Source organism: Anas acuta, chromosome 8 (genome assembly GCF_963932015.1).
Source record: "Anas acuta chromosome 8, bAnaAcu1.1, whole genome shotgun sequence".
In the NCBI taxonomy this organism is placed as follows: Eukaryota; Metazoa; Chordata; class Aves; order Anseriformes; family Anatidae; genus Anas; species Anas acuta.
In genome coordinates, this window is record NC_088986.1 from 11,384,347 (window position 1) to 11,404,763 (window position 20,417).

General features: G+C 40.3%; 1 protein-coding gene across 16 annotated transcripts in view; it reads right to left on the minus strand.

Annotated features, from left to right (window-relative positions):
* The window catches only part of PTPRF (protein tyrosine phosphatase receptor type F), a 364,796-nt gene that overhangs the window by 268,821 nt on the left and 75,558 nt on the right, over positions 1 to 20,417 (minus strand). For 14 of the 16 annotated variants that reach the window (XM_068691015.1, XM_068691031.1, XM_068691025.1 and 11 more), the window contains exon 2: positions 5,872 to 5,952. The exons of the other annotated variants lie outside the window; for them this stretch is intronic. The gene's annotated coding sequence lies outside the window, so the exon portion shown is untranslated. The remainder of the gene's footprint in view (positions 1 to 5,871; positions 5,953 to 20,417) is intronic. 16 annotated transcript variants of the gene reach the window in all.

Consider the following 20,417-nt stretch of genomic DNA (forward strand, 5'->3'; position numbering starts at 1 on the left):
TTATCCTCCAGATTCCCAGAAACTGATTAAAAATTTTGTTCCAATTCTCTAAGCACCACAGCTAGACTAACCAGTCTGTAATTCCCCGGACCTCCCTCTTTCAAAGGCAGGTACTGCATTTGCCCTTTTCAGTCCTCCAAGACCTCTCTTGCTCTTCACAATTTCTAAAAGATAATTGTAAATGGTTCAAAGGTTGCTTGGCTAGTTGCTGCTGTACCCTAGGGCAAATTTCATCAGGCTCTGACTATTTGAATACACCTATCTTATCTGCTTTTTCTGATCTATCCTTTTCCTACTCTGCACTTTACTCCTATCACCCTGTTTAAATTAATTAAAATTAATATGAAGACACGCTCAAGCAATACAATAACTACATGAAACCCATTTAGTATTTTATCTTTCGGCTATAATGTTAGCAAAAAGCCCCAGACTATTCATCTATCATGACTGCTTTTTTGGAGATGCAGAAGAACATTTTCAAAAACAAAAAACAAGCCAGATTAAAGACTTGCATGCAGCTTACACCAACCCTCAGCTGAGGTGTCTAAAGGGAAAACATTAAGAAACGTCAGTAAACTCCTTTTCTGCAAAGAAAGGATGAAAGAAGAAGTTAACCGCATTTTAGAAGGAACACATTTCAGTGACTAAACCAGCCTGCTTTGGCTTGATACATTAAAGAAAAAAAACAACACTTCCCCAGCAGATAAAACACTTGATAAGCAAATGCATGATTTCCTGTGCCATTCCCTTAGTTATCTAGCACTGATCGTTGCCAGGGGTAAGGTACCGAATTAGACTGACCACTGGTCCAAACCAGCACAGCGAGTCCCGCTTCTGTCTGAACACAGACAGGTATCTGGGAGCATATCAGCATTTTAATGCACCCACCTGTTATAGCTATAATTTACCTTTCATCAACTGGAAATTATCATCCTTACAGCTGAGACATGCCAACTTATTATAGGAGCATATGTAGTCTGCTTCTATGCAAAGCAAACCAGACAGCCTTAGATCATCCTCTGATTTCCGTGTTTTTCTCTGAAATGAACTAGACACGGTTGCATGCTGTTACCATATCTCAGGTGAAGCACTGTAACTTCTTAAACTGCTCCATTTCCACCCTCAAAGACACATCAGTCTCTGCTCTGTGATCCCCTAAGCAGACGATGCAACGTTAATGGAGATTCTGGCTGTCATTCTCAAAAGCAGTTAGTGATTTGAATGCCTCAATTTCTAGTGTACTCAACCTGAAATGCTTTAAAAGGTCCAATTTTCAGGAAATGAACACTCAAAAATTGCCCAGTAGCGGTTCCCCCCTAGTTTTTACATCTAGTATCCATCTTATCTGAGGTTTCTATCTAGAAAATCCTTGTGTAAGACTAAAACCCAAGTACTAGTTAAAAAGACCAAAACATTCTCCATCACTAGCTGTGATGAAAATGCAACAAATCCATACATTCTCCCAGTTGTACAAAATACAGCAGCCTACTCCTGAATATGGATCTGAGTACTATCTTCAACATAAAATGAGTGATACAGTGAAAGCCTTCCCTCATAAAATATTATAATCTTCTTTCAGTGAAGTCTGTTTTATTGCACATAACAGCAGAGCTCGATTTCCAACACTGCCAAAAAAAGCCAAGAACCGGTACTTCATAGCCTTGCATACTTATATTTGCTCTTAATACGAATGTAACCATTAGTAATCCCCTTCTTGCTGCCTGGCTCCACTGAAAAACAAATCATAATTAGCAGAATCCTAGAAAATTAGCCTTGAACTAATGATGAATAGAAAGTATAAATGGAGAGAGAAAGCCGAGCCAATAAAATACTGATAGTCTTCTAGGCTGCTGTTCCCTATTTCATAAGAGGAAAAATTCAGAATCTGTTTCAGTCGGAGGAGAGCTTGGTATCATGCAATTGTTCAATTACAGTACAGCAAACCTAATTATTTCGGGTATCTTTAGGAATCCATAGCTCTGCCTGAGAGTACAATACCTACAGACGGACACACACCCATTGTGAGCGATGCCCTGCACCCAGGAAGCACAGCCGGTGCTCCTGCCCCTTCCAGGCCCCGCTGCTGCCGGAGGAAGGCAGGGCAGGCACCTGGAATGCCGGGCAGGCACCTCCGCACGCTTTTGCATCTGCCATCCCATCCAGCTTGACTTCAAAACACAAGTCTAACCCATGCGAGGTGGTTTCAGCCAAGCCTATGCTGATACTGGATAGAACGAAACCAAGTTAATTAGAGTTGAATATATCCTCAAAGGAGATCTCAGCACCAAAACTTCTTATGCACATTAACTTAGGTAGCATGTATTTTTAATGAGTTCAGCAGTTGTCTAGGGTTTAAAACACACACACACACACATGGTGTGGCAGCTATTCAAGCCCATTGCGCCAGAGCGCTAGCAAGTGCTGACTACAGGGGATGACAAAGTTAACGTTGGCAGTTATGGTTCTACCTTTATTACATAACCCTCAGATAGCTAAATTAATTAAGTAGGTGAAGTGACAAAACAAAAGCCACCTACCAATATGCTGATTATATAATAGAAAAGGAAATGAAAAAGACCAGAGGGCTAATGCTCATGTTCAATTCTGCAAATATGGCTAAATCTTGTAACATCTCCAGCATCTGTTGACGCTGTTTTTCATAAATACATTTCTGAAAACACATACCCATGTAGAACAGCTAAAGCATACAACTTCAAAGCAGAAACAAGTTTTACTCATCCAAATTTGTAGCTTTAAGCCGCACCCTTCCCTCTCCACATGCATTCTCCAAGACACAGCGTGAAGGCAGGTAAATCGCCAACAGGCATGCCCTTTGGGCACCAATCTATTAAAGCACTCCACTCATTTGCAAGATAAAAGGACCTTTTAAAGACTCTAAGTCCAAAAAAACTATAGACAGTCCTATATAAAGGATGCTGACCCATACCAAGGGATTCAGCCGATGCCCTTTGGAGGCTGTCATTTAGCGTACAGCCAGCAAACACACTGCAGCAAGAAGTAACGGCACCTCCTTGTTTTGCATTAAGCACTGAGCTCCTGCCAATGTGGCATAACACAACCAAATCACTTTGAATCACATGAGCTTTGTGCCAGCATTTTGTAGAAAAACATAACCCATATTACTGAAAAGCCTTTAAATTAGAACACACCATCACATATTCCAAAATGCAAATAAGTTCAAAAATAGAAGGATTTGAACAATTTTAAGAGGACAAGGTTACCTGATGACAACTGCTTTATGCTTTCAAGTCAGAATAAAGAGCACTAATCACGCCGAAGCCCCACTTTTAACTGCAATCCCAATGTCCAACTTTCAATGGCAATATTGCATGTAAAAAAAAAAATCCCCAAACCATAATCGCAAAGATAATATTTTCCTAGCAATAGCTAGTTCAAGTGGAAAATACTAAGTTGTGGGTGGTTGTTTTTTTGTTGTTGTTTTTAATCTTTTCAAGCAGATTGAAATTAATAAATTTTGCAACTATAACACTTAAATGGAAACTTAACATATTTATGTTCTTGAAAGAGCAACCATACAACAATTTTAGTTTAAACGAATGTCAAGACTGCTTCAGGATGTACCGCAGTCTCCAAACTCCTGAAAACCTAATCTGAATTCGGCTAATCTAGGTTACAGGTTATCTTCAGGGTTTCTCCTACAAAATCATTCCTTGATGCATTAGATTCAGCCTGACATGATTGAAAAAGCTTCCTTTTCCTTCTTCTACCATTCATTGGAACAGCAAAAATACACTCTTTTTTTTCCAGGTTCTCCCGTCCCCCCCCCAAATGAGATGGGACTTTATTAAGGAAATTATTTGAAAAGAACCCCTACAGATAAACCGTGACCTAGATCAGTGAGATTCTGCCCAATTTATGTTGAAAAAATTTGATTTACTTTAAAAGATGTTATTGCATGCCACTCAAAATGTACTTTCAGCAGCATTTTGTACGGGCCAAGTCTGTCATCTTTTATTTCCTAAAACCTGAGTTTACATTAGGAATGATGGAAGACCTTCTCAGGGTCAGCTGAAAATTGAACATACTGGAAAAGAAAGGCTAGGAAACTGAGCAGCCTTTGAGGACCACTGTTTGGCTGGCGTGACCACAGCTGCTATCTCAGCTCCCATGTAACATCATTGCTGCTCTTTGTCTTCTCCTTCTCCTGACCTGTGTGAGATGGGGACATGATCTTCACACACTGCTCTGCAGTGGGCACACACACACAGCCTTTCCATTTGCTCTCCCATCCAAAAAAACAGGGCTCAGCTCTGAGGAAACGCACTCAGTGTGCCATGCCAACAAGTTCTGCTCTGTTGTGTCCGTGAAACAGATTGCTGGAACACCTCAGGTGGCACATCCCACCACCTGAGCACCATCTCCTACAGCACCCACCAGTGCCTGACCAATGCCAGCTGTGCCCAGCAGAATCTCTTCCAACCCAAAAGCTCTTCCCCTGCACTCTTCCAGCAGGCTTTTTTCACCCTCGCAGGACCACACTGTAGGACTTCCAGACACACATACACACAAACATGTATCTACTGTAAAGTGCTCTAATCTTCATGTAAACAACAAGACTTGTTCCTGGTTTTAGAGAAATCTTGTTTGTTTCAAGTATCAGCATCTCAGCTAATGAGTTTTTGCTTCCCTTCTGCGCTCCACAAATACTGGGTTGAGTAATGCATAGCCTAATTGACTGTTAAGGTCACTGGCCAGCTCTTTAATCTTATTTAGTACACTTTGAGACAGTTCATGAGTCATTAGGGTTTCATTCTTGGGGACACAAAGACATGTAATATACATTAATACAGAGCATAAATATAATTCAGTGTGTGTATAATAAAGAGTGCAAAATTAGAAGATGGCATTAAATATTTCTTTGCAATGTTATCATTTTAATAATGTTGCTTATTTTAATAGACAATAAAAATATTTAATTGTGAGAGCCTACTGGTGTCTTCATAATTTGTAGTGTTCCTGTAGCTCTAAGAAAATTCCTTAGGCAGTAAAAGTCACACTTTAAATACCAACTTGAGGTGAAAGAAGGGCTCAAGGAAGACCTATCTTAAGAGTTACTTATTTGAAGAAAAAAAGCGTATTTTTCAAGCTGTTATTCATATTTGATTTTATGATGTACATTACAATTCAGTGCGCACACACGTGTCAGGAACTTTGCAATACTTTTGAAAGGGATCAGCATCACTAATCAGGCACTGAAATCCAATTTCTGGGAGAATCTGGGAGCTCAAAGGTGAACATTTTAACTGGCTTGGAAAGACCTTTGAAAAATAAAGTTAAACAGTAATTATACATAAATGTGCTTGAGAAACTTTACACCTGTCTTGACATGAATCCGATCTTTGCATGGATGATGAAATTCTTGGCATTGCTTTAGGTGATTGGGATGGCATTAGCTTAGGCAGGGTAAGAATTCAACAAGCCTAGACAGGTAGGATAAAGGAGTTACTGACTCAAAAAAAAAAAAAAAGCATGACAGCTTATCTGTTGAAAGTCTAAACATGTTAATCATTTAACATAAACAGATCTGCTGATATTTTTAGAAAGGCATGTCAACTCACAAGTAACAAAGTTAAAAAAGGACACCAGGAGCCCTAATCATATTTTCCACAGGTCCTCCAAGCCCCTTGCAGATTGTTTCTACAGAGAAAAAAAAAAAAAGGAAAAGGAAAAAAGCCAAAACCCAGTAGCTGGGTTTGTGATTAGGACAATAAACAAGTTGCTAGCAATCAGAGTTTGACTGCTGGCTGTGCTACAGACTCCTCCTGCAACCTTTATCTCGCTGTGCCTCAGCTCCCAGTCTGTAAAACGCAGGTAATAACGTTTCCCTACCTCACAGGAACGTTCTCAGAATAAATCCATAAATGCCTGTGAGACGCTGAGACGCTACTGTGACAGAGGCCATAAAAATACCTAGGAAAAAAACAAACATAAAAATAAGTGTCATAAATGATTGTAAGAGCAGAGAAATTCACAGACTAAACAGTAAAGGTTAAAGCTTCACTTAATGACACAATTCTCCATCCTGGGGAAAAAGCAGTTAGTTTTAGCACGTATTCCCACCCAGACAGCTTTAAACCCATGACAGCAGGGGCCAATTGCCCTGTTCCTACCCCGACATGGTGCCATCATGGTGACCCATCACCACCCGTGGATGTGGAGGGACACGGGGACAGGGGTTTCCATCACAAATCATTAGCTCAGTGCTGTGTGACCAGAGCCACCTCAAAGAACCGCGATAATGCGACTGAGCCCCAGCATATGGACAGCGCTCCTCCCTGCCTCCCCTGTCTGATGCACACTCTGGGACCTAATTCCTCCCGCAGGCAGAAAAACTGCTAATTTTGAGCCTAACGTTTATTCTTGAATAGTTTTTACCCATTTGTTTTCAGGCCAACATTGATCCTGTAGCTTAAACAGCTTTTCTCTATCCCTGAATTTTATTTCCCTGCCGATAAAACTGAATTATGCCACTTCCCTGTCAGGACTCGTTTCACTGCCCAGACCAAGCAAGTTCTTTCAGTTTTCTCTCAGATGGCCCTTCCAACCTTAAGGTTATCCACTTGCTTTGTTTAAGCCACCTCACTGTCTTTCGCATGGCATCATGATTTTGGCTGACTGTCACCTTGTGACTGTGCCAAGTAAAAGCATGTTTCTCCAGCATTTCCAGCCGGTAACCCCCTCCGCTACCCAGCTTAGAGAAAAGTTTCTCTCCAGCAGTCCTCCCGCGGTCATGACCCTGCATGCTATCAGCATGGAGACACGGCTTACTTCCACCACGCCAGCTCCCAAGCTCTTTGCCAAAGATCTCCCGACTCCCCTCAGCACCAGCCAGGGCTCCCACCTGCCTCATGCCGAGCCCTGAGCCCAGCTCACCGTGCGAGGGAGGCTACAAGGAACACACGTGGTCTCCCCAAAAACACACCTTTCTCTTCAGTGCCAGCTCTGCTCTGGAAGCAACAGCTCCAGCTTGGCTTGGTTAAGTTGTTAAACGTTCTTTAAAATGAGCAAAGTGACTGCAGTCCTCAGAAGGATAAACGATTCAAAATTATACAAATGTGTAAAATGTGTTATTTAATCTTTACCATTTACAAAGTACTCATTTTGTAAACATTTTCAGTACTCTGATTTCAGAGCATGACAGTGCCCTGAAGCCCAGGCCTCTGGCAGCTGCGGTGCCACCACACGGCTGGTGCCAGCCAGGAGGAACACCGGCACTGAGGCCTGATGTGGGGCTGAGATGAGCTGCCAGCTCGCTGCCCCTTGCATTTCTGTACACCCACATCTACCCTCCCACTCCAACCTGAGCAGACAAGGCCAACAAAAACCCCTTTCCTTTTTTACTCTGGGGGCGCATGCAGCCTGCGAGCAGGTCAGGCAAGTGTGAGCTCAGGCCTCTGCTGGCAGCCTGCCGCCTGGTCGGACATGGACACATCGGAAACCTCAGACTAGGGAGCCAGAACACAGTCACCTTTCCAAGGACTCGGATCCATTTAAAACAACCTTCACAAATAAATATATTATGCAATTTTATGTTATGCAGCATTGACTTCAATGACTCTGTAGCAGTGCTTACTCTACTATATTTACTTCTGGCACACATTCGCAGCATTCGCTGCAGTCATTCAGAATGTGTTCCTGTTTTAAACCCTGAGGTCTTACCCTGCCAGTATCTATTCACAATGCTCCTCAATATGTTTTTCGTATCTTTGACCGTGTCCCTCTTTCTTCTGTCCCAGCAAGCTCTCTCATCTACACAATGTCTTAAGGTGTCCCGCACCACCTCTCACTCACGCAGGGTCCCAATTTTCACACCCGAGCATCTCTCATTCAGCATCAGGTCACCCACTCCCACCCTGAGCTATCCCATGTTACCAGTCTCCATCCCTCAGGTCTGAGTTTTAGAAAAGCATCCTGGTACCTTCTGCCAGGCTCCCTTGGATTTGAGGGAAGCCCTCTCTCTTTCAAGCACTCACACATCTACCTGGGTGCTTTTCTTTCCAGTCACGCCCACCAAAAACCCAGCTCTAGCTGGGCTGCTGCTGTGTGGTGCCTCCAACACATCAGGGTTTGTCCTGCCAGCTCCTGTCTCTGCCCAGACAGTCTATGTCCAGCTAACACCTCCCCCAAGTTGAGACAACTTGGCCCAGGCAGTTTTGTGGGTAGAAAAAATATTTTGATTCTGTTTTATGTAACACATCTTGCCCATGACCAAGACTAACATACTACATTTACAGAAGAAAGATGACACAAACCTGTTCTCCCCCTTTCCTCATACTAACGTGATGACCATTTCAGTACTGTTTCTTTTCACTCTCTTCATCACCTAGTCTTTGTTGCAAGAATGGCAATCACATCTGAGTGGAATCCATCCAGCAGTAAGTGGTTTGTTAAATCCCAGGACACGTTATCTACACAGAAGGATGCTTAAGCTACTTAAACGGCAACCCTTTATTAAATGCATAAAAATGCTTGAAATTTCTGTAAGCCAACAATTTATATTAATTTCCTCCCTTACAAGTATCAGTCTCTGCTGCTAACTATGATACCATTTTTTATGCATTTCTATTGTGCTTACTCTTTGGAAACCTTGTGGAGTTTTCTATAGTTCTCACAAACGTAATTGCAGATTTCCATAAGGTACACATGAACTTATTTCACTCAGGACTCCTTCTTCCAAATGCTGAAGTAGGTTCTGCATTTATGTCTATGGGACAGTTCAAGTCAGCTATTCTCAGCTACACACTCCAGTGGCACTACTGCTAAAAAAGGCAGAGGAAACATGCCACCAAAAGCCTCTTCTACACTGTACGTATTAAGATAGAGACAGAGAGCAAAGCTAAGGTCAGACAATACTCCGTCATACACCACTTAATGTGCACTTTAAGATCCCCAGAAAACCCTCCCATAACAGGGTGTGCTCTGTGCTCATGTTCAAGTAATTACTTAAGTTCTAAATTTCTTTGCATCTGTTTGTCTGATTCGCGTGTATTTAAAATTATACACAGATTCCATTTTGGATGTCATAGGCAACTTTATAAAACGGATGTTCTGCTTATCCAGAGAGGGCATATAAACATTAGGCATTTGCTATTTAGGATTAAACATTAACAGAAAAATTTAATCAGCAGTGACGAAAGTGGTAATGGCAGTTCACTGGAGATAAACTCCTCTGTGAACACACTGCAGTCTCCACCATGGCAATTTACATTGTTAGAAGCCTGAAGTGATGGAAGCAATGGCATACCAGTAGGATTTCAGCACACTAAATTACACCTTCCCCCATTAAAACAAACTCATCTCCCAAAACACACACCGCTTCCCCCTCCCGTGTTAAACTGGGGGCCTGCAGCAGCAGCCAGGCTGCAGCCTCCCTGCATGCATCCAGCAGCCATCGGCCGTGCGCTGCAGCCGATGCACATGCCCCGCACCTGCAGCCGGACCCAGGAACTGCAGCAGCTGAAAGCGTGAGCACTGCTGCCAGTCTGCCAGCTTCCCTGCTTCTGTGCATCAAGCCCAGAAGGGAACACGCAACATTTTCTGAAACTCTGAAAAGCTGCTTTTTTAATCTACATGACAATGTTTACTGAACACACAATGGCAGTAGCCACAAGCGTTTTACGCAGCGCTGACAACAGCAAGGAATTCCTTGCTCCTTCGTAAGCTCCCGTGCTGGTTGACACAGCAAGAGGCGCAGTCAGAGGCCAAGAAAATCCGCAACTTATCAAAAGAAAATGGCAAATTGCGAAAAACCTGTATGGCGAGGTTAGCTGCCTAGGCACAGCTTTAATAGAGCTCCATAAATACCTCAGTCTAACACTGACAGAGGTTAAAAACCTATTATCTTTCCCAAACGGCAGTGCGAACATATGTTCAATCGAACACCCCGCCCCACCAAGCTACAAAGTAGAGTCTGCTCTTTCAGTTCCACAAATACAAACCACAGGGAGCATTTTAAATGAAAGCATTATGAAGATTACATTAGGCAAGTTTGATCTACTGTAAAACACTCGCACACAACATTAAGAGGGAGAACAACCTTTAACACCTGCTTTCTCTTCAAACATAGCATTATCTCTGTGCATGGCTTGGCTCTTAATGGGATGAAATCTCAGGCTAAATAAATTGCATGGCTTGCTCTACCAGCAAAGAATGCTTAAAAACATTTGGGGCCTCATGGCCCACTAATATTGAACTGTTGAGAATATTCTCAACTTGCACGCTCTGCTCAGCCCAGCCACGTGCAGCACAGAAGGCTTTCACCCCGCATGAAGCGTTGTGGCACAAGAGGAGATGCAACAGCTGGAAAAAGACTGCACAATCCAAGCAGCTTTGAAAGTCATCACCATAAATATTCAGACACAGAGTGATTTGTTTTCTTACCAATAGCACGTTGTTATTCACAAATATTAATTAGCTCCTAAATACCACCTGTTCCTCAGCCCTCCCCTCCGCTGTGTGCACAAGGATTCCTCGCTGCCGAGGCTTGCAGCCACTCCATGCTGCCCAGAGTTTTAATGATGTTTCAAGTCACACAACTTCCACAGCTCGCTCAGCTGCTGGAGGAGAGTCAGGGAATAATTACTTACTTGTGTCGTTCTCCACTGACCTCTCCGGAGGATGAAACAAACAGCTTTAATGGCCTCTGAAGGGAGCCTGGTCCAGCCCGTCTCAGAAGGCAAGGATGATGTCTGCACTGGTGGGAGTGGAGAACAGTTTTGAAGACCCAAACTTCAAAGACCTCAATGAGGGGAAGAGTTCAAGCTCAAACTCTCCCCACTGGAGGGAGGAAAGTTTCTAATGCAATCGCTCGTATTCCCAGCGATCACTCACGTTTTAGACAGAGCGCAGACACAAGGAATTGCCTGTCACATCCTACGGCGTAGCAAACAGCAGTATAAATAAATCTCAGTCTGCCAAGAGGAAAGCTGTTATAAACCTAGGCAATTTTCTTTAGATTTCTGCATCCTTTGAGGAAGTGATCTCTTTGAAGGTAAGAGATACAGGTGTAGGCAGACAGCTAGCACCAGGTACACAGGATTCCTCCTTCCCACCAGCAACAGCAGGCCTGTTGCCTCCTCCTCCTAATTACATGCATCACCCATAACATGAGAAGCTGGGCAGAGCAATGACGACATGCATGAGCTGGCAGCACACTTAAGGCTGAAGAAGTGACAGAGGTAAATGACTAAGTACCATCTTGGTCTCTCTACAAACCCAAGGCACAGAAATCAGCTAGTACACTTCCCTGCAGAAGACACAATCTATTCAACACTCCTATCTACATCATCAGATTTTCCTTACAGGATAACAGCGTGATTTTCTCCAGTACCGTCCAATCTGAATACTTAACAGGTTATTTATGATCAGTAGAGCTGATGGCATGACATGAGAACAGCTACAGAGTAGCACAGGTGATAAATAACATATTTAAGGTGGAAGAATGAGAGCAGTTTTTGCTGGAAAATTAAATCTATATACTACCTGCTCCTTGTTAAATGCTGAATGAGGGAGTTGAGACCAAGGCTTGCTATCCTGTGACTCCTACGAGGAAAAAAATGCTCTGCAATAGTCCCTGCAGACAGCAATAACCCAGGATTATCAGGATGTTCTGTGAATGTGGTTAGCCTCATAGTCAAGTTCCCGAGACTATAAAACTCACAAATGGGAGTGCAAGAAGCACAGAAGAATGTCTAAAATCATTTCCTCAGTAAATGACAAACAGGGTGCTGAATTTCTCAGGGACATGAATGGCTACAGCTGAAGTTAAGCTGTGCTAGAGCTATATTTAGTACTGCACAAATACAAATTAGGAAACACTTTCTTCCTAGTTACTAATGCAGTGTGACAGAAAACAATTATTTGCTCAGTGTCTAATGTTACCTTTGGTGAGCATCTGGCTTGCAAAAATTTTATGTGGTATAATAAATGGAGAACCAAGTTGATATTCTGCAAATCAGTGAGAAAATTTAAGAAGATGAAGAAACATTTCATTTGCAGCAAGCTACCCTAGTCTTAGCTATGCAGATAGCGTTAATTTTAAGGCTTTTTTTTTTTGCTTTGATACTGAAGTACAAAGTGAATTTGTTTTCCAAACTGTTTATTAATATATTCAATAACTTCGTGGGTATATAAAGAATATCCTAGCTTCTCCAAAGTGTTAAAAAAAAGGAGCTGGGCAGAAGGACAGAACAATTCAAAAAAAAAAATCCATCTTTTATGATTTCAAGTGCCAGTTTATCTCTATGGAAAATGCAATTCTGGGTCACAAGGGACCTCTCAGCTCAGCAATCACTTCAGTCTTCAATGTCTACAAAACACAAAAGACAACAAAATGCATGATACAAATGAAGGGCTAGTTAGGCCGTGGAGAACTAAGGCATGATTGTAGAGAGGAATCCCATGTGCTTCAAAAGTGCTTAAAAGGTCTGCACTCAAAAAATCCCAGGCATGCGGCTGAGAAGAAACCCTGCTCCTGCCTACTGCAGCAAGAATGCCAACTAACAGACTATGTGGACTTTGGAGTTTCTAAGCTCCATAATGCAGCATCAGCACATGCTAAGGGAAGTTAGAAAATGTACGCCACCAGGGCAGGAACAACATATCCTTCCTTTTGGCATCACTGGACAAGGTCCTTTACCAAGCTGAGTCATCTGAGCATTTCCAGAGCTGGAGGACTTAGGTATTTCCTGCTTGGATTAAGGTAAATAAGGCCCAGTATAACGAGGCAGGTACACTAAGTATCTGCATCTTGATGTGCTGGTGACCCTTCTAGTTGCAGACGCCTTTGAGACTGAAGGCAGATGAGCACTCAGCACCAACTAAAAGATCACCAATATGCAAGATTTCCTTTGACCAAAACAGGACTACTGGAGTAAACACGTGTATTTGCCTAACGTTTTGTAGCTTTTTTTTCCTGAAAAAATTACGTATATAAAAAAAGAAAGGAGTTGATACTAGGTTTCTTGTTAGTCTTTTATAGAAAAGTATCACTCTAGGTTCTCAGCAGCAAGTCAAACAAGTTTGGGTCACAAAGCACAGATACCACTCACCATAAAACATCTCCTATGATGCCCCAATTCTGAACAATCTCTCTTATCTGTGAAGCTAAACATGACTAATTTTGATGAATAAGTAATGAAGCTTCAAAGGAGAAATAACACCTTTACGACTCCCAAGTGTGTGAAACCTAGGAACATTGCTTATATGTTTTTACCATCTTTGAGGATGCCTTAGCAATGGAAAAAAATAAAAAATAAAAATGCCCCAAATGTCAAAGAAAGTCAAAAGGATATAAAAACTTCTACCAGTTCACCAGCTGAAGATGCCTGCTAAATTTGGTTCTTCTACCCACTTGGGATATTCAGTAGGCATTTTATTTTGCCTTGGGAAACAGAAGGTTTGACCACGATTACTTCTGATGCCCATGTGGTCCCTGCCTAGGTTTCATTTGCTACATTTTAACTATAACAAGATAATTCCTATAGCATTTTCTATACACTATATACACACACACTATAGTATTTCTGATACACACTCATCCTCTTACCATCTTCATGAGAGTGCTACAGGAGACAAATTCGGAACCATCTTTCTAATAGAGGTTGCCTTGTACCACCTCTGCTCCCCCCTCTGTGAGTACTTAGCTTTTAAACAAACCCATAATGCAAATGGAGCCTCCAAGGGCTTAACTGAGGTTCGAGGAACGGGGCGACAAGGATGACAGACATACAAAAAACATGAGTAATCCAAGGGATAAAGACATATATGTCTTAGGAATTAAAAGTATCTAATTATTAGGAATTAGAGTTATTCTTTATAAGAATAAACATATTACACATCAGCCTACTGTGCCTGTACTTGTACTTCAGATATCTGGCGTTGGGGATAGTGTGCTTGAGCAATGTGCCTCCAGTCTCAAAGAATCCATACCTCAAACAGCTACCTCAACCTTTAAGTCTGCCAAGCACAAACCAAAAGGAATATTTCATTCTATACACAATCTCAAAATCTGAGCTCTTCACATTTTATAAGCACATAGTAACAGTGTTGTCTGAGAAAAATCTGTGCTGATACTCAGCTAGCTTGGAAAAACGTAAAGGAACAGAGCATGCTTAGTCAGGATGAATCAGAAAGAAGCGCTCTGAGCCCTGCTCAAAGGTTCCAAAACTCCTCTTTTGCAGAATTTTAACTGCACATCAAGTAGACTCCTGTACAAAGCCAACACTAAGGGAGTCTAGAGAACTGAAGTTCTCCAGATCAATGGACAGCCACACCCGTACATAGCCACCACCAGAAAACCAGAACACCTCTAGGACTAGGGGAGTACAGAAGTGAATATGAGATAACAAAACATCCAAACAACGATATTGGGGAACCTGCAAGAGTGCCACTGAGTAGCTGTAGAAGTCTGGACTAGGATTGCTCTTTGAAGGTTACTGGCTCCCAGCCTTCTTTGGTTACCAATGGCTTGCTCCATAGGACAGCAAATTCTGACTGTAATAGAAAAAAGGCTTTTATGTTATGAGAAACAAATGTTAAAACAATAACGATACAATATGGAATGGACAGGTTTAGTTCTTTGTTTGTGGGTGTTTTTTTCCCCTTTTCAACCCATTGCAATTTTCATATCACACTCTACCACAACAGGATAATCCTCAAGTAGCTAGTGTTAAAATCTTGCTGCAGCATAAATCCAAGAAAAGCAATAAACAGCATGAAAGAAAATTTCAGAGGAACTATTAGATTAGGTTCACATTAGTGTTGCCTGAAATGTGTCCTCCATTACACTGAGGAGCTGATGTTTATCTGTCGCTCTACAAGGTTTTTGACACAAAGCCCAAAGAACCGTAAGAATGCATTAACATTGGAGAATTAGCAGCAACATCCAAACTGATAAACAATTACCACCAGCAAACCCTCATTCTAAATATGATCAAGCTGTGTTAACATCTCTACAAACCTAATTTTTTCTTTTTAAAAAGGTAGGGGGAAAAAAAAGTAAAATAAACTGTGTGAGCCCACAAGGCATTCATTTCAGTAGCGGCAATGCTACCATCACAGATGAGAGCTAGAATAACAAGAATCTTTCAGAGGAGGAATATCCAAACTATGCCAACTGACTAAAGGTAAGCTGCTGTTTAAAAATAAAACATTCAGGTGTTTAAAGTGAAAACAAATGAACGTATTATATCACACATCCATTAATATGGAGCATCTACTGCAGATGCATATTAAACAGAGATGGGTATACTTAGAAAATCTAGACAAGCATATTTTGAAGGAAAAAGAGCCTTCCCCAGACCTGTATCAGAATTATCATGAGTTATAACCCACAATGAGTGATTTGCTATAACAGAAACTGTTAAAATAAAGAGCACTCTCCAAAGTTATTTATAATACAAATACTCCATATTTTGCTTAGGAAAATAAGCCAAAATGTATCCTGCCTTAGAACTGCCACTATTTCAATTTTATATATGTGAATAAAGCACCCAAAAAATGAATATATTGATAATAGTAAAACAAATGCATCACATATCCATTTTGCTCTGCAAATCCACCTTTGTAACATCAGGCACTGAAATGTTTGCCTTCTGAAACTGACAGAGAATAGAACGCGACAAAACATAACCAACACATTACAGCACAGATTTCCACTTCAATTATAAAGGCTTTATTACCATTACGTATTTAGAAGTGTATCAGCAGTACCAAATAGTACAGTAACCACAACGACCAACTTTGGATACTCATTAATTGTGATTACAAGAAAAATTCTAAGAAATTGAAATTTCTTGTAGTCTTTGAATGTGCTTTTACACAAGGGACACTGAATGAAAAACTCATATGCATGAATACGTCTTTCCACATTGTTGAGGGTTTTTCCTTGAAAAGTGGAATAAATGTTTACTTTTAACATATATTTAAATATCGTATCATAAAATACTTTCCTAATAAAATTAAGTTTGTTTCTAAATTCCTAAAACATTTATAAGCGTAGATTCATTTTAGTGTTATGCATATTAAAAGCATTTAAACTTAATAAATGCTACAAAAAAAACAACTATGTTTGTTTCCAGTGCCTTCAAGAGAGTCAAATCACCCAGCTAGCCATCCGAAAGTAATGCACTAAACCAACTCTAAATACTGATTGACCTTTTGGCTAGTGTAGAAATAGCTTTTTTCATAATTTCAGCTTATTCAGTTACTTCAATTCAATGATTTGATTTGCTCAAAATAAGAAATCAATTAAGAAATCATATAGCATGAAGATTTGCTTTCATTTTCCAGTCTAGGAGTAAACATAGAACAAGAGGAGGAGATCTACTATTTACAAAAACTTCAAGGGCCAACAACATTTTTCAGTATTAACAGAGTTAATATCGTAACTGTTTTGAACCTTGAAAGCACAACCTTACCAACTCCAAAAGCAAAATGCAGCAAGTTTGCTTTTATATAGCTATCCAGTACACTTAATGAAAATGAAGTTAATTTAATATCATTTCATATATTTTAACTGAATTCAAATTTTGAATGGTAAGAATTTGACATCAACGCAACTATATATTCAGCACTCAACGCACATTAAGTGAACATTTGACTACCAAAAATATGAGCATGAAGTATTTGAATGCTTATTTGGCATATTTAGACAATTATAACATATGCTTATAATGGAGATTTGTTGACAAAAGGTGTTACCTTGCTGTAAAAGCTGTACTTAGCGGGAAATCAAGGCAATCTAATAATTACCAAACTACTAATAATTAACCTCTCCTTTGAGAAATGTAACAAAGCAAGATCAAAGTGACTGATTTACATCAAAGTTTCTGCTTGATTTACATCATTATTTAAATCATGTTTCAGAGAATTAGATATTTATTAGAAAGCAGAAAAAAACAGAAAAGAAAAAGTAGTTGAAAGACTTAATGAACTCGGAGAATGGTTTCTATTTTTAGCCAAGAGTTTAGGGAGCTCTTAATCCACAATTCACCATGGATTTTGCAGAAAAATTCCTGAAAGTCCTTTAGCTACTCTATTTTGTAACTGACATTCTTCAATTTCAGACTGTTCAGATGGGGTAAAGCTGAGAATTTTCATGTGAGCATGTATTAAAACCTTCACTCACATGTTACTGCCACCATGGTACTGTAGGAAGACACTGTCACACCAGAGTCAAAATATTTCACTGTTAAAACAACCTGCCAGTGCTCCATTACCAAGAAGAACAAAGGGGTGAGAAGACGCTCACTTATTTGTCAGTAAATAACTATTCAACTTCCATCAGATGTTGGATTCAACCCACAGCTAGTGACATCTTCCACACAGAGCTGACTTTTTAACAAGTAACCACATTTCTAGCATCCAGGAGAAATGCTTGCATTTATACCACCACATTTTTGTGATTTTGTACAGTTTAAGACAAACACTCAAGCGCTGAGCAAGAATGAGTTATTTTCCAATTACCTGGGAGCTGGAAAGCCTCGGGTACTTGGATGCATTTCAGTGTACCCCAGAACATCCCACGGATCATGCTCCTGCTAGTGAACAAAGCCGCCCAAGTACCTCCTACTCATCCCTGTACCAACAAGCAACAACATCTCATAGTCCTCCAGAGCCCACTGCTGAATTAGCAAAACATCCTGAAACTCTGGCACAACCTTTTGCTGATGAGGGGAGTGAGGAGGGAGGACAACCTCTTATCTCAGTCATGGTATTCTTCCTTTATTACAAGAATTAAAGAATTATGAGAAATGCACAAAGCTAATGCAGACAAATGATTTTATTTTTTCTTTTTATCTTGCTAGTATTTTAATTAAAACCTTTTGTCATGTCTGCTAAGCAAGTTCAAAGTGTTGCAATGCAGTAGCAATGGGAACACAAAGTCTTGTTCTGCTTGGGGAAAAAAATGTTTTCAACTTTTACCAAATCAACGGCTGTAATTACTACAGGAATATATCAAATTTATAGCAGGCAAACACAAGGCATAATCTTTTTTGTGCGGCTATAAATTAGTTTATTTTTGGTGCAATGTGATAAAGTTTAACATTTTCTGCATGTCAGACAGACTATTTTGATAATATTCTTTACATTTCCTCCTTATTAACAAGATGAAAAATTTGCTATTAAGATATGCAAGTCATCTCAATACATCTTGCTACTGGATAAGCCTCAAGAAAATCTTAAAGCCCTTTCTTCTATCCACATTAACACAATAACTGCATAGGCAACTCTTGCTTTAGTATTAGATAATATTCTGTTCCTGCAAAATATTTAGAGCTGGAATTCAACAAACTACAAGAACTCAGCTCGTATTGTTCAGAATGCTGCAACAGAGGAGACAACAGCAGATTTAATTTTCATTATTTCCAAAGATTTTTTTTTTTTAATTTAATGGAACGTGAGACAAAAATGTTGCCTTTTTTTTTTTTAAATCATGTCAAAGACTACACCTGCTATTTAAAAGTACTTTCACATCCCTACTTCTCTACTAACCTTTTGTGAAGAACAATTTCTGATTGCTAGGCTACTTTTCATTTGCCTACCTCTATTCACAAAGAATGAAGCATGTAAAATGGCAGATTTGAGAGACTGTTAAATAACTTGAATAGCTTACATACATAAAACCGATTATGGTTCTGCAAAACCTAAAAGAAATGTTATCAAAACATGCGATCGCTTCAGTACTGCTAACTGCAGAACAGGTAAAGCTCTTGTTGGCATCCAACCACACCAAACCCATCGTGAACACAAGTAATTTGTTCTTTGGTTGAACGTCAGTTTTGAAAAGTAAATACGTACGAGCACACACACGCATATGAGCACACATACACACAAAGGCCTCCCGTAATCAAATAAACCTGAAAGCTCCTACCTGAAAAAGCATTTTTATGAGACCACATAGCTCAAGTCAGCAGCACAGTTTGGAACAAGTTAATCAAGAATTCTCCATTTACAAATTTCGGTTTCTCCTTGACTTGGTCCGGAAAATTACCACGGAAACAGAGGGAAAATCCTGCAGGTAGGCTGCCTGTCACCTCCGGTGCTCAGAGACGTTCGAGCAATGACACGGCAGTGGGAAGGATGGCTCTGAAAATGTTTCTGCAAGACCGCTGCAGGAAGACCTTTATCAGCTAGCGACTATAAATTTATTTTCTGCAAAGGAACCTTCTGGCATAATGTGCACGGAAAGGACATAAAAAGCAATCTGTCTGCCAATGAAAGTAGAAAGTGAATGTGAAGGCGAGAGAGGCAACATATTTTGTTGAAATATGTAGATACACCACTTAGATCTCAACGTGTGCCACTACCTGACACCAAAGGGTGAAATGTTCTGATCTCTGCTGACAGTATTTACACTGAGAAGACCTCCAGTATTTCACCCAGAGTTTCCTAAACGCCTGTCCTCCTCCCCCCTGCAGAGGTTTGGCTCAGAGGCCTCTGCGAGGCCATGGCAGGAGAACGGGGACCAGGCCTCAGCGCCTGCCGACCATCGTCTCCCCAGCATCACCTGCTTCTACAGAGCAGCTGATGACTGTGGAAACTGAATTCACTGTTTTCTATGACAAAACTAAATAAAACCCTTTGACAAGAAGAACGACTATGCCCTGAGATCGCTAGCAGGGTAAGAGGCCAACATCACCTCACTGCTTGCCAAAACGTGTGGAAAATCTGACTCGGCAGCAGGGGGGTAGGAAGCTTTTGCTTGCAAACAGATTAAGCAATCAAATCACCCAGAAAACAGTTTATGGATTTGGCTTTTTCCTTTCTTTTTGCCTTTGTTTGATAATTTGTGTAACCTGTAATATTAAAAGCCGTGCAGAACAGCAACCATGTCTTTTATGAACAGCTTAAAAAAAGTTAACAAAATAACCGTCACCCTCTAATCTAATAAAGCTGTTAAACAAAAATAGTAATATTCCATCAAATAGGCATGCAGAACTCTTATGCAAGTTATACAGCCACATATACAGAAAAAATAGGACCTGTGTGCACAATACAACTCAATTTTCAGTGAGACAACATTAAAATATAATTAGCTAAATATTTCAAAATACAAATGTGAAGATAAAGTAATGAAGATGGAGGGCATGGGATCTAAAGGGCAATGGATCTAAAGACAAGCTTTTAAATATTTAAGCAAATTTTTGTCCTGAGGGCACAGAATCTAATGGACAATGGATCTAAAGATACACTTTGAAACATTTGAGGTGATTTTTCCCCTGAATTTTTAGCATCCTATTAACTTGACTTTATACATTTTGTATTATAAGTTTGTGCACTATAATGTTTTTTTCCCCTCCAATTGTTTAATCTTTATATAAATATATATTTAAATATACAGAAATTGCTCAAGCCTCTGGGTGTATTTATAT